Source organism: Zootoca vivipara, chromosome 7 (assembly GCF_965207765.1).
Source record: "Zootoca vivipara chromosome 7, rZooViv2.hap1.1, whole genome shotgun sequence".
NCBI lineage: Eukaryota > Metazoa > Chordata > Lepidosauria > Squamata > Lacertidae > Zootoca > Zootoca vivipara.
The window spans coordinates 10,533,819-10,548,918 of record NC_142590.1 but is presented as its reverse complement, the minus strand read 5'-3'; the positions used below and the strand labels follow the sequence as shown (position 1 = coordinate 10,548,918).

General features: G+C 44.4%; 1 protein-coding gene across 4 annotated transcripts in view; it reads right to left on the bottom strand.

The window, feature by feature from the left end:
- Positions 1-14,381, bottom strand: part of PLA2G4A (phospholipase A2 group IVA) — an 80,019-nt gene extending 65,638 nt beyond the window's left edge. The window contains exon 1 of one of the 4 annotated variants that reach the window (XM_035122361.3): positions 14,111-14,381. The gene's annotated coding sequence lies outside the window, so the exon portion shown is untranslated. Of the gene's footprint in view, positions 1-1,995; positions 2,227-13,917; positions 14,088-14,110 lie in introns of those variants that run through there. The other 3 variants (XM_035122364.3, XM_035122363.3, XM_035122362.3) reach the window with 3 other exon arrangements.
- Between the last annotated feature and the right edge of the window lie 719 nt (positions 14,382-15,100).

Sequence of the window (15,100 nt, the reverse complement as noted above, 5' to 3'; positions counted from 1 at the left end):
CCTAACTAATCAGTGAAGAAATCCTTGAATCGCCTTTGTAAGGAAGGGCAAAGTAGCAGCGCCAAGAGCGAAGGAAAGGATGGCAAGCATCTCTGCACGATTTGGACAGAAAACCTACTAGCATTGCACGGGTACAGGCAGGGAACCTGTGGCAGCCATTTTGTTTGGACCACTGGATGGAGCAAGCAACTCACACAATTCATGAACTGCTTTGCAATCGGGATTTAGCTTTCTTGGCCAGCATTTAATCAATTTTGCACAAACACATCATTTCAACTCCAGAACACTTCAATCCAGCATTTAGGAATGTTGCCTTGCAGCTACATTTTTTAAATGTACAAACTGCTTCAACGATAATAGAGCAGGGCATGCGAGTGTGCACAAAAACTAACCTCGTGTATGAAAGGGAACATTTGTGTAAATTGCTCCAACTAATTTTGCCTCTGTCCCCACATGTAGAACGCAGCAGGCTGGCCGGAAGTGAATGCCACCCCCCAGGCTGGAAAATTTTCTGCACCTTCTGGTGTAGTGTGGCGGATCAGTCCAAATTGGCTTTCAGAATATTTATTCGTTTTTCTACACAGAAATGGCACATGAGCAAGCCTATTGACTAGACGCAGTGTTTCCCAACCTAGAGGAATGGAACAGTGTATGATTCCAGCTAGGAACCCAAGATCTGTGCAACTAGTTCCCCATACCCAAGGGGTTCTTTGGGTGTATGTTTCTTGGCCATCTGTTATGGGTGCTTTAGCCGAAATTCCTGCATTCCAGGGGGTTGGTCTAGATGACCCTTGGTATTACTTCCAACTCTGCAATTCTAAATTAACTAGGAAGCATACTTTCCATCTCTTCCACAATGGGCCATGTTAAGCCATATTAAGAGAAGTCATCTGGCTGGCCACTGTGAGAACAGCTCACTGGATTAGATGGGCCTTTGGTCTGATCCTGCAAAGCTCTGCTTGTGTTCTTAAGACCTATGACTGCTTCCCAATTGTAATATAAGTCCTACTATTGCTTCACAAATACCAGTACCTGTAAGTATCCAAAAGTCCTACAGGAAAGTAGAGCAGCAGTTCTTTAAAAAGAAAGGAAAGGAAATCTTCCCAAATATACTTGAGAGGAGGTACCTATGCTAAATCTGGACAACAAAATGATGCATATAACCTAATCAACTGCTATTATTGCTTCCTCTGGGTGGATTAGGGCTTTAAATCCTATGATTCTAAGACAGCAGATCCCCACAGCCACATGGCAAACTGCTCTGAAACCATTTCAGGGCTTTCCAAAATCAGTTTATGATACAACACAGGAGTTGGCGGTTCAAGGGGGTTGGGAGGGAGCGAAACATTTCACTATTTTCCTTGGACACCACTTGCACAGTAATTTGCGTCTCGGCCCTTTTCTCTTCCAGGTTCATATATCATCACATCTCATAGCTGCCAAGTTATCCCTTTTTTTTAAGGGATTTTCCCTTATGCTGAATAGGCTTCCTCGCGAGAAAAGGGAAAACTTGGCAGCTATGTCACATCTGCATGCTTATCCTCGGGACAGGACAGATCAAAATGCAAAAATTCAGGCTTTATCCCAACATTTTGTTAATGCTAATTTCACTTGTCTCTCCGCTCTACAAACGACAGTATTCTGTTTCCTCAAAGTCCGGAACGGGTTAACTTCACGAAGCACGTAAAGACTCGATTCAGATTCCTCTCGCTTTCCTCCCCCGCAAAAAGAGAACCGGAAGAAATCGGTAACATGTGGAAGTTTATCTGCTGCCTTGTTTTTAAAACCTGTAAAAAGGCTGATTTACTGACTCCTCTCCAAAAATCGCATCGTGCGAGGAATCACATCTGCAGGGAAATCTACTACAAATGGTGACGGCCGGGGGGCTTCCCCCAGCCTAGCCGACAGACGCAAGCTTTAACCTCAAGGCTGAATCATGGTTACGCTTTGTAGGGAAATGGTCCACAACTTGGGTAATCCAAAAATGACACATACCTCTGGGATGAGAAGATTACAAGGGGATGGGTTGTTATAATAGTTGGCTAGAATAAGGCTGCCACCTTTAAATCTGGCAAATGATGAGCAAACTCGCTTTTTCATTCTTTAGTTAAAAGAGGAAGCTAACAAGGGCTGCTGCAAAAATCTCCCAAGAAATACGGCCGGGCTGGCTTCAACTTGCTCTTGGCTGCTTCTGCCATCAGCACTATGTAGTGTTTATTACTGACTGCAGCAACAGGAACTGAGGAGCCACAGCATTCCAGCCCTTGGCAAGGGCCCAGACCTGTCATTAAATTCCCAGGGGCAGCCTGTAGTATTTTGGCACCCTAGGCAAAATCTTACAGTGGAACTCAATATGCACCTTTTACACAGGGGCACTAAGATCCCTGGCATGTTCAAACACACCATACCTGCCAATTTTTGAAAATCTTGGAAAACAGAGATTGCTGGCATTTATACAGCTCGTTTATCCACCTAAAAATATGTGCTGGAAAAAAGAATGTCTGAGAAGGTGTCTTCAGATTATCATGCTTTAAAATGCAGAGCAGCTTGAATTTTTCAAATATATTTATTAATTTGTAACACACCAAGACAAAAAATAGACAAAATAAAAGAAATACAAAAAATACCAGATACAAAAAGCACAAAAAGACAAAAACAAATATTCCAAAACATTCAACTTGTATCAATTCTAGTAACTATGACTTCCTCAAGTCCCTTTCAACTGTGTTACATTGTAAATCCTCTATAGTAATTTCTAAATCTTATTCTTATACCTTGTTTACCTTGTAACTATCCTTTTTCTCACACATATTGCATTATTTATAACTACACCTCCATATCGATATTTCAGAGCAGATTGAAATTTTGTTCTGCTCAAGGTACCGGTATTTGGGTTTAGCTAAGAGCTGCCCAGCTGGTTGGCTAAGAACAATGTTGAAATGTGAATAATTAAGCAAGTACATGAATGTCTTGAAATGCAGTAAGAGATAGGTAAAGAACTGCACTAAACCTATCAGCTAGAATATTATATGCACAGAAATAAAGAAGAGCAGGCTTTTGAAAGTAATGGCAAACCTGAAATTAAGAGATCAAAATGATCTCTTTTGTCATTCAAAATGATGAACTAATTAAAAAATATTACAGCCAAATGGAATCACAGGCAGGATTTGAGATAAAAGCAGCAGAAGGAGAATGACAAAATAATTGCGATATATATATATATATATATATATATATATATATATATGTAATAGATAAAGATTTAATGCAGTAGAAAAGGTTTGGATAAAAACACTGTGGAGGTGAGGGTGGGAAGTCAACTTATGAAACAAGGTATTTGATTTCTGAGGTTGATATTTGATATCAAATATTTGAGGTTATTGCGCAAATGTTTGAAAAAATGAAAGAGAAAGAGAGAGGACTGCATTAAACGTGAGGAGGCAAAAAGATTACAACATCTGATTGCAAGATGTTATGCTTGAGCTATCTGGCAGTTCAACAACCAAGGTACCACTGTAAAATTATTCCATACCATAATGGAGAAAGGAGTGTGCTGTTTTGTGGTGCTGATTACAATAAAATTGTATGCTAGAGATTGGCCCAGCTGCCCTCATGTCACAGAGAGGAAGCCTATCAGAACTCTCTCAGAGGTACACACAACGCGCCACAAGTCATCACAGGCACAAAGGGGTCACACTCATTCAGTAACTGTGTCAAGGAGTTCCACACACACAGACACAGACACACACACACACAGAGAGAGAGAGAGAGAGAGGCCCTATGCACAAATGGGTGTGCATAGGGCCTCTGAACATGGCCCCTGAACATGCTGGCCAGTAGGGTGCATGTGGTAGTGAAAAACAGGGCTATACAACCCCCCCCATGTGCTCTTTCAATGCAAAATATATCGTAGTGTCAGCTGTACTAGTTTCGTTTCTTTTTTAGTGACCTTCCTCACAAGCAGTGGTAGCAGAGTAGGTGCTAACTAGACTTCTGCAACCTCCTCGTCACCTCATGCCCACTGGGAATAACACAACATTACCAATGGTCTTGACGCTTGAAGCATTCTGGGAAGAAGTAGCAGAGATTGCCAGTGGAGACTGTAACCTAGGGCTCCTATAAAGCAATCGTTCCGCAGTTTATTAAGGTAAAGGGTAACCGACTCTGGGGTTGCGGCACTCAGCTCCCATTATTGGCCGAGGGAGCCGGCGTACAGCTTCCAGGTCATGTGGCCAGTATGACAAAGCCACTTCTGGCGAACCAGAACAGCACATGGAAACGCCGCTTTACCTTCCTGCTGTAGCGGTACCTATTTATCTACTTGCACTTTGATGTGCTTTCAAACTGCTAGGTTGGCAGGAGATGGGACCAAGCAACGGGAGCTCACCCCGTCGCGGGGATTCGAACCGCCGACCTTCTGATCGGCAAGCCCTAGGCCCTATGGTTTAACCCACAGCACCACCCGCGTTCCCCTCCGCAGTTTATTACTAAAGATCAAATCAGCTGCAGCTCCTTTATACAGCCTGGTACTTATCCTTGGAAAAGACCTTGATGTTGGGAAAGATTGAGGGCACTAGGAGAAGGGGACGACAGAGGACGAGATGGTTGGACAGTGTTCTTGAAGCTACGAACATGAGTTTGACCAAACTGCGGGAGGCAGTGCAAGACAGGAGTGCCTGGCGTGCTATGGTCCATGGGGTCACGAAGAGTCGGACACGACTAAACGACTAAACAACAACAACTTATCCTTTTCCTTACATAGTAAGAGCTGAAGTTGGCATCACATGAACACAACGGCTTATTTATTTTGCTTAGCAGAGAGCCAGATATGGGACCTTGTAGCACAGTGCCAATTGACAAGTGCATTTCCAGAAACTCTTAGGCTGGAATTTTATACACACTTACCTGGAAGTAAGCACCACTGTATGCAGCTAGACGTCTTTCTGAGTAAACGTGTAAAGGATTGCACCACGTACCTGGCCGACAGGTATGTTCTGCTTTTGATAGCGAATGAGACAAATAAAGGACTTGATTTTTTCAAGTGCTCTTTTTTACATTACAAGCACTCAGTATCTGTGCTAGGCATAGACCGATACTAGCCATTTTAAAATAAATTTTAGCACAGCGTAAGCAAAGCTAAAACAAAGTTTTGTACTCCAAAACGGTATGGTCTGGCAATTTAAACATAGAGGAATTTGCTGAATGAAGTGGCGTGCATTTCAAAGGCTAGAACACGGGGGAGGAATCCTCAGTCCACGTACTAATCCAGCTTGGTCCTTGCAGCCAGTTTTTTTTTCAGAACTACTACCATCTATCAATCAGGTGACATCACCTGATGGTCAGAGGGTTCAGTCCTACTTGGTTCTGCTGTGCACACTTTATCCCCATACAAAACTCTGTTTCTGGAGAAAGCAGGAGTGGTCTCTCACCCATCTGCTGATAAGACAGGGGTTCAATCCTACCCACACTGGCCATCTTTGACAGTCAGGTGGTCCTGACCACCTGTCAATCACCTGACAGCAGTATGACAGAAGATGAATGATAGGTGGGCTGCTTTTCCTTTTACGACTTTTTTTTTTTAGAAACTAAAAAGTTTCATGAGCCCATTTTTTTAAAAAATTATGTTTTTAAACTCGTATTTTTGTCATTTTGCCACCCCCTCGGTGATGACACCCAGGGTGGCCCGCACTCCCCTTCCTCCACCACTTACTCCGACTCCCGAACGCCTCCGTTACTGTACATTTTGGCTCCCGAACGCCAAAAACCCAGAAGTAAATGTTCCAATTTTTGAACGTTTTTCGGAAGCCAACGTCCGACGCGGCTTCCGCTTGAGTGCAGGAAGCTCCTGCAGCCAATTGGAAGCTGTGCTTCGGTTGTCAAACATTTCGGAAGCCGAAAGGGCTTCCAGAATGGATTAAGTTCAACAACCGAGGTTTGACTGTAGTGCTCTCCCACTTTCATCAGAGTCTTAGGAGGCAATTCCAGAAGGCATACTAACTGCTTTAGTATACAGTAAGTCTGCAACTTTTGTGATTTTAACTTGTGCATGTTCAGCTTTATATGCGGAGGAGGAGGAGGAGGAGGAGGAGGAGGAGGAGGAGGAGGAGGAGGAGGAGGAGGAGGAGGAGGAAATAGAAAGGGGCAGGCTTCCAGGAAAAGAAACTTTGGCAATCCCACACACCATTGCACCCAATGCATTTTTACTATACGCCATTTGGGCTTTTAGGGTGATCCCAGGAACACAATTCCCACCTAACTTGTGAGCTTACTTTAAACTACTAGGCATCTTTGAGAAGCCATCAGCAGCTGCTGTCAAGATCTTTCTCTCCCTCACAAATAATTTACGAAGCAGGAAATTTTGTAAGACTCTTTCTTAATAGAATCATCCTGCTGCTTCTCTTCATATTTCACAATAAACTGTTTCAAGTCAGTGGTGAAAGAGCTGAATCAGGCAACTGAAAGGAAGCTTAAAATGTAGTTATCAATATTCCTTTCTTACAGATCAACACAATTTAGATTACTTTTTTTTAAAAAAAAAATGTACCCAGACCACTGAGTCTGTCAATTTTAATGAAGACCATCTTATTGAATGAAGCGAAATGCATGTTAAATATTATAATGCATTGTCTTGTCTTGTCCACTCTGCTGTTGAATTGCTGTACTGTCCTCAAAAGAGATGAGATGGGGTTGGGGTGGGGGGTGGGGTGGGGTGAGAGGCAAGATTATTACTGACCCACATAAATTGAACATTACTGAACAGCTGACACTAAAGGCCAAACAGGGTGCTAACTTTAATTTGTGCAGTAAGCAGAAACATCTGTGTTTTACTTTTACAGTGGTACCTCGCTAGACGAATGCTTCACAAGACGAAAAACTCGCAAAACAAAAGCGTTTTGCGATTTCAATGGAGACTCACAAGACGAAGTTTCCTATGGCACGCTTCGCAAGATGAATTTTTTTCATCCCATAGGGTGCCTCGCAAGACGGGAAAAAAAATTCCCGTCTTGCCAGGCACCCTATGGGAAACTGCACTTCAATGCGTTCCTATGGGAGATGTTTTGGACTACAATTCCCATCATCCCTGACCACCATAGCTGCCAAGTTATCCCTTTTTTACAGGGATTTTCCCTTATGCTGAATAGGCTTCCTCACGAGAAAAGTGAAAACTTGGCAGCTATGCTGACCACTGGTCCTGTTAGCTAGGGATCGTGGGAGTTGGAGGCCAAAACATCTGGAGGGCCGCAGTTTGGGGCTGCCTGCTCTAATCCGTCTAAGAATGAGATCTAATCTCTTCAAGTGGAGCCTCACCTATTCAATGCAGGATTCTGCCTCAAAAGCAATTTCACTGGATCTGCCACTTCATCTAGCAGTATTGGTTGCGCTTGTTTAAAAGAATTATGTCCCCTAAACAGGGTGGATTTGATTTAAGTAAGTCAGTAAGACTTTATTTAAATCCTTTTTCTTTTCTTTTTACAGAAAGACTCATTCGTGCTGGTATAATCTTAATATTTACAACCAGATGAAGGTTTCATTTTTGGAATAATAAAATTTCAGAGTACTTTTTACAGTTATATCAAAAATTACTGATTTGGTTATACTATTAGAAATACATAAGACAGATAATTATGAAATTATGGTGAGGTTTAATAAGTTAACTGTTACCTTCTCGGTGGTGGCGCCTGCCCTGTGGAACGCCCTCCCACCAGATGTCAAAGAGGAAAACAACTACCAGACTTTTAGAAGACATCTGAAGGCAGCCCTGTTCAGGGAGGCTTTGAATGTTTAATAGATCACTGTGTTTTATTTTCTGTTGGAAGCCGCCCAGAGTGGCTGGGGAAACCCAGCCAGATGGGCGGGGTATAAATAATAAATTATTATTATTATTATTATTATTATTATTATTATTATTATTATTTGGATGACTTTTCATTTCCTGAGGAACAATTTAAACAATTTATTTAACTAAAACAATAACATTATATCACATGTATCCATGTTTGTAAACTGATGTGGTTAAACATTTTTTTAAAAAAAAAACTTAGACTGAGTTTTAGCACACATGAAAAACTTGATCAAATCCTTATTTCCTGATGAATAGCCTCTGGACTATAATGTAACTTAAATAGAGAACTCGTTTAGAAAGATTTTTCCTCCCAAAGTTTTTTTTATTTTAAAAATCCAATTTAAATCAAAAAATCCAATTTAAATCAAAAAAATCCAATTTAATTTTTTTTGAAAATCTGATTTTATTCATTTATTTTTTAAAAAAAATCATTGGTTTTTATCCACTCTGGCCCTAAACCAACTCTCAGGGCAGAGGTGGACAACAGTTATGTATCAGAAGCTCGAGACAAGCCCAGACAACCTGCCATACAGGATCTCTGCTGAATCAGAACCGGTCAATCTAGTCCAGCACTGTTTTGCCTGCAAGAAGGCCACAAGCAAAGCATCAAGGTAACAACCTTCAACTGCTACTTGCCCCAAAATCTGCTTTGAACACAGATTGTCTTTAACCTCCATGACCAATACAGTGGTACCTCGGTTTATGAACACAATTGGTTCCGGAAGTCTGTTCATAAACTGAAGCGAACTTTTCTATTGAAAGTAATGGAAAGTGGATTAATCCGTTCCAGATGGTCCGCAGAGTACTTAAACTGAAGCGTTCATAAACTGAAGCGAACTTTCCCATTGAAAGTAATGAAAAGTGGATTAATCCGTTCCAGACGGGTCCGCGGAGTACTTAAACTGAAGCGTTCATAAACTGAAGCATGGGTGTAATTGGTTCCGGAAGTCTGTTCATAAACTGAAGCGTTCATAAACTGAAGCGAACTTTCCCATTGAAAGTAATGGAAAATGAATTAATCCGTTCCAGATGGGTCCACGGTGTTCATAAACCGAAAATTCATAAACCGAGGTGTTCATAAACCGAGGTTCCACTGTACCTCTTGACAGACCTAATCTTACATGAACTTGCCCAGTATTTTGTTTTTAACAATCTAAGCTAGCGGCTATCACCACTACTTTAAATAAAGCAGTTTTGGTCTGTACTTGGAGAACAAAATGGGGTGTAAAGGATGGAGTAGTACCTCTATTGGGGGACATGTCGTGCTCCTTCTGGGGGAATTTGACCACCTTTGGTCCCCCACCATGCATTCAGATCTCACCTGTGGCTCCTGGAAGCTGCCAGCATGTAACAGCGGCCACATCCCTGGAACGGCTTTGACTGGTCGGCTAAGCCAGGTGATGGTAGCCGATGGGTCGCAAGCTCTTGGTGCGTTAGGAACTTCCCCTGTGCGCAAAGACAGGCTCCAGCGGATTGAGCAGACGAGACCAAGAGTGGGCCCAACAGTCAAGAAGGTGGTTTCAGCACATGTCGTAGCGGGAAATGAGGGGGCAGGTGGAGCTCATCAACCTTGGAAGGTAGCCCACCTGGGAGAAGGAAAAATCTGGCCCTAAATCTCCGCTGCCTTGTGGGACATCTTTGGGAGAAGAAAACACTAAGCGGATCTGGAGTGGAATCCCTAAGAAAGTTGGATAACGCCTTGTACGCCTACTTCCGGCAACTCCTGCGGCCAAACTGGTGCCAAATGCCTTGCTCTGCTTTCCCATTTTTATGTTTTTACAATAAATTAGTACATCCATGCAACAATATTATTCCTTATCCTTCTACATTGATTGACTTCCCCGCACCTCCCTCCATTGTTTCCTTTTTACTCTTAGTTGTGCTACATATCCTTCCACACCTTCTAATTCAAGCTTCCTCAACCTCAGCCCTCCAGATGTTTTGAGACTACAATTTCCAGCATCCCTGACCACTGGTCCTGCTAGCTAGGGATCATGGGAGTTGTAGGCCAAAAACATCTGGAGGGCCAAGGTTGAGGAAGCCTGTTCTAATTGATTTAGCTGCTGTTCATGTGTCTTGCTTTGCTTTATTTTGGACCACATCAGGACCTCCATGCACACTGCCCAGGCTTGCACCCCGGAGAGGTCACTTTGGTTTGACTTCACTTCCACAGGCACACTGCATTATCTCTCGAGACAGACAACAACAAAGGAGAACAAAATGCCCCAGAGCATCTGCAGAATGTCCTCATTACTATGCCAACAACTGTTAGAAGTTAAGAAGCAAGACTCCCGAAGAGCATAGTCTTCTCCTTTTTAAGTTAGTCTCAAGCACCAGTGGTGTAGCTAGCCGCCTGGCAGCCCGGGGCAGCAAACCCGAAGGCACCCTGCCGGGGAGCGGGGTTTCCATCACATGCATGCGTCGCACGTCACGACACATGCATCATGATGCACGACGTACGTGGCACGACGCATGCGCGCACAGGAGGGATACGACACGACGCCGTGGCAACACAGCAGGCAGCGTCGGCGCCGGCGTCCAGCAGGCTTCCCCCTCTCCCTCTGCCCATCCTTACCACGCTCAAGGCGGTTCTCCTCACAGCCAGTTTGCGCTGGCCCCGCAGGGGCTGGTCCTGCTTGTCTGCCGCCTAGCTTTCTTCAGGGCCATCGTGGAGGTGGGTGAGGGCTGCACTGCCAGCGGAGGGTGGCTCCTCCAGCAGGGAGGAGACGACGTGGAGGAGCCAGGCTCGGAAGCCGCTGGAGCTCTTTCCGCAATGCACCTCGGCCTTGCCTCCATGTGAGCGGCGAGGGGCTCTTGCAGCGGCGGCCATCGGAGGTGGTCATCCCCGACCAGCCTGCTGCCCCCTGGGGCAGCACGCACCCCCCGCCCCCCATTACTACACCACTGTCAAGCACACTAAAGAGAGGTTTTATAAACTGTGTAAAACAGAAAAAGTAAGCTGGAATTTTTTATATATGAAAAAAGGTAAAGGACTCCTGAACAGTTAAGACCAGTCAAAGGCGACTATGGGGTTGCGGTGCTCATCTCACTTTCAGGCCAAGGGAGCCAGTGTTTGTCCACAGGCAGCTTTCTGGGTTGTGTGGCCAGCAGGACTAAACCACTTCCGGCGCAACAGAACACCGTGATGGAAACCAGAGTGCACAGAAACGCCGTTTACCTTCCCACCACAGCACTACCTATTTATCTACTTGCACCGGTGTGCTTTCAAACTGCTAGGTTGGCAGGAGCTGGGACGGAGCAACAGAAGCTCACTCTGTCACAGGGATTCAAACCGCCGACCTTCCGATTGACAAGCCCAAGAGGCTCAGTGGTTTAGACCACAGCGCCACCCACATCCCTAGAGTAGTGACCCTGTGGCCCTCCAGATGTTCTTAGTTGGCCCCTGCCAACACAGCCAATGGTCTTGAATGATGGAAGCTGTGGTCCAAGGATGTCTGATTTCCCATCCTGAGTTAAGGATACAGTTGTTGATTCTGTTCATTATCCCAGCATCACTCTATTAATTAGCAGCAGCTGTGCCTTTAATTGTGCAACTAAATAAATTGGAGTCCTTGGAGAGTTGAGGAAATCAAATGAAAAGGTTCCAAGTGCTCTGGCCAGGCAGTAGATTAATTTCTAGAAAGTTTTAAGTTGAGAATAATAAGACAAATTTCAAAAGCAATCCAGTTTTTAGAAATCCAGGACAAGGCCCTGTTTCAGTTTATTCTTCATCAGCTCTAGTTTCATAGTTTCAAGGTCATGATTCTCAACTTAAAACTTTCTAAAAATTAATCTACTACCTGGCCAGAGCTCTTGGAACCTTTTCATTTAATTGTGCAACTAGCATGTGCTTAGATGTGGTACCTATGCCAATGTGGTGATGTGGTTAGAGCAGGGTGGGCAGGTTTTCAGGTTATTGGACCTACTTTGCATTTCTGCTTAAACTACCAATATCTACCAATCAGAGCCAGCTGGAGAAAAAAAGGGGTGGAGCCACTCCTCTACTGCATCCCAGAAGGCAGGCATAGGCAAACTCGGCCCTCCAGATGTTTTGGAACTTACAACTCCCATCATCCCTAGCTAACAGGACCCGTGGTCAGGGGTGATGGGAACTGTAGTCTCAAAACATCTGGAGGGCCGAGTTTGCCTGTGTGTATTAGTACAAATTGACTTCAGAGTTGCAACAGATCAGGGATTTGAGAACCAAACTCCCCAACAGGCCAGTGGAAGTGCAAAAAGAACTGGTCAAAGGCAACCAACTTACATTCATAAAATTGCAGTAAGGAGAGGTACAGAAAGGTTGGCAAGCAATTAGCACAAGGCTAAGCCACAGGTTTTTGCTTTCACTTGCCATTTCACTTGGTATTATTAAATTAATGGGAGTCAGAAACCCTTGCTGATCTACTGCCAAGTGCCTAGGTATCTACCAGCAAATCTACCTGCTCCCATCCCTGAGTTAGACTGTCTGACTAGAACCAAGGAGGCCTGGTCTGGATTCAAATCCCCACTCAGCCGTGAAACAGCCCACTTGGAGTGACCTTGAGCCAATCTCCTTTTCTCTTAGCCTAACCTACCTCACAAGGTTATTGTGAGGGGAAAAGTGGGCAATGGAAGGAACAATGTAGGTCAGGTGGAATAAAGACAAAATTAAAAGAAATAAATTTAAAATGCACATTTATTTCAAATGGGCCTGCCACAGAGACTAGCAGGCATCCCCAAACTTCGGCCCTCCAGATGTTTTGGACTACAATTCCCATCTTCTCCAACCACTGGTCCTGTTAGCTAGGGATCATGGGAGTTGTAGGCCAAAACATCTGGAGGGCCGCAGTTTGGGGATGCCTGGACTAGGGCTTCTTAGGTTATCTAAGGCTGCACATCTTGGCTTGGATTTAGCCCTGCACTGAAAACACTTTTGAAAATCTACGTTCCACACCAAGATCTCAGGCATTAAAACTCTTTTGCACGCTATTTCTAAAATCCAAGCTGAGTATTTCCTGCAGCACCTAGAAATGCAAATATTAATATTAGATTGCATGCTGTTTTTTCTTATCAAGGAGAAAGAAGTGACGCTTGGAATGTGATACATCAGGGTCACCGATAAACTAAGGGAAAGAACACACAAGCAATCTACAAATTATGTGGACGCTAGAGTAAGCAGAGGCAGATATCAAACAATATTTGCACAAAAAAAAAATCCTTCATACTTCAGCCCCTTGTGAGTTCATTCAGAACTGCTTGCTGTATTCCACGGGGTCAACTTCCGCTTGGTAAGTGTGTGCAGAGCTGCCTTCTCAGTGACAGAAATGCTCTCTCCACACTGGGCATATTTTCAATTTCATGCTCAAAAATCCTGGCTTTCCCCCTCCTCCTCCTCCTCCTCCTCTTTTTGCATTAGGAAGCCGCGCAGAGCGAAGGAAGAAGCTGTCAGCTCGTTTGCTAAAACATCTCCGTGGCCGTTGCGAAACTTTTTGCCTCCTGGCCTGAAGTTACTTCAGCCAGGGCATGCGTGCGCTTGCCTCTCATCAGTTAAGGGCGCTTTTAATCGGCGCTTCTTCCCATTTTGCAGGCGGAGAAGCTGAGGCCACCCTACAGAAGCTTGCACTCGAGTAGAAAACCGACCAGGCTATGCTCGAGTAGCCTACTTTACGCGCTTGATCGCCATCCCCACAAAAGCACGTGAGAACAGCATCACGTGATGTGATGCACCTGGGATAGCTCAGTGGTTAGCGTATGAGACTTAGGGTCGTGGGTTCGAGCCCCACATTGGGCAAAAGATTCCTGCAGTGCAGGGAGGCTGCAATAAATGACCCTCGTGGTCCCTCCCAACTCTACAAATCGACGATTATTAGCTCCATAATGACAGGCTCCTACATTTTTTTCTGGTCCCTAGAGAGGAAAATAACATGCAACTCTCCCCCCCCTCCCTTGACCCATTCAAACAAACAAAACAAATCAAAGCTCCGTAATACCCAAGGCACGAGAGCCTATCCCGTTTGCAACTGCCCAGGCGACCCAAACATCTCCTCTTATCCTTGCCAATTGCAATCTGACCAGCTGTTGCAAAAATAACTTACAGAATCGCAGAATTCGTCTTTCATTTTTGCATTCCTTCCCCTCAAGTTATTTTTAAGGGACCGGGAGAATGCGCTTCCTTATTTCCTTCCCGTCCCATCTTCTCGCGAACGAACCACCCTTAGCCGAAACCTCAGTAAGGAAGCCCCGTGCGCCCCCGCGCGCCTCCTTCCTCTCCAAAGTCGCCCTACTTACAATTGCAGTGCCGTCTTGGAGCGCTCAGGGATCCTCCGGTGGCGCGCAGGTCTCCACTTTGCAAGCCGCGCGCGCACGCATACCCTGTGTCTCTGTGTCTTCTCTTTTTCTTTTGAGGTCTCTCTCCTCCCCTTCTCAGGCGGGCTGCCCGGGAAGAATTGCCATTCGCGAGCCGAGCGGGGGCGGGCGGAGTCCCCGGCCAAGTCAGCTGCCCGCTGCCTCCAACTTTAAGGCGGCGCGAGAAGGCGCTCAGGGTGCGGAGAGCCTTGGGCTTCTGAAAAAAAAAAAGGCAAAGGAAATCCTTCTTAAAACGGGGGCCTGTTCCCTTCTCTTCACATTCACACTCGCGCAAACACATAAGCGAATCTTAAAAATATCAATGACTTCCTCCCTCCCATGGTTAATTTTGCATATTTTATATAAACCAAGCCATTCAGTATTCCATTATTACATCCATCACAACTTATTTACACTGCTGAATTTATCTTAATGCTGCCAACGTTTACACTTCATTCGTTATCATCCTTGCTCCAGACTCACTTTCATAGGAGCCAACTCCTAGCGGCCAAGGTCACTTTGCACCCCCCAAAAAATATTTGAGGGGGCCGAGAACCCCTAAAGTTGATTAACATTGTCGTTCAAATGGTGTGCATGTACTGCATCATGTGATTCATTATGCAAGCTTGGACTTACCTGCCCCCCAATATTTTATTCAAATTGGCCCCGTGCTCACCTGAACCTCTAAGCTGCCACTCCAATAAAGCTGACGAATGAATTTATTGTATTTTCTTTTCTGTTTATAGATTTTCTATGTTGCTGTTTCCCACCCCCTCTTCTTTCTTTCTTTTTTGTTTTGTTTATTGCTTTTATTAAATTATTATTATTATTATTTATTTATTTATTTATTTATTTATTTATTTATTTATTTATTTATACCCGGCCCATACCCGGGTTTTATCTTGGCTGGGTTTTAACAAAGTATTAAAATAT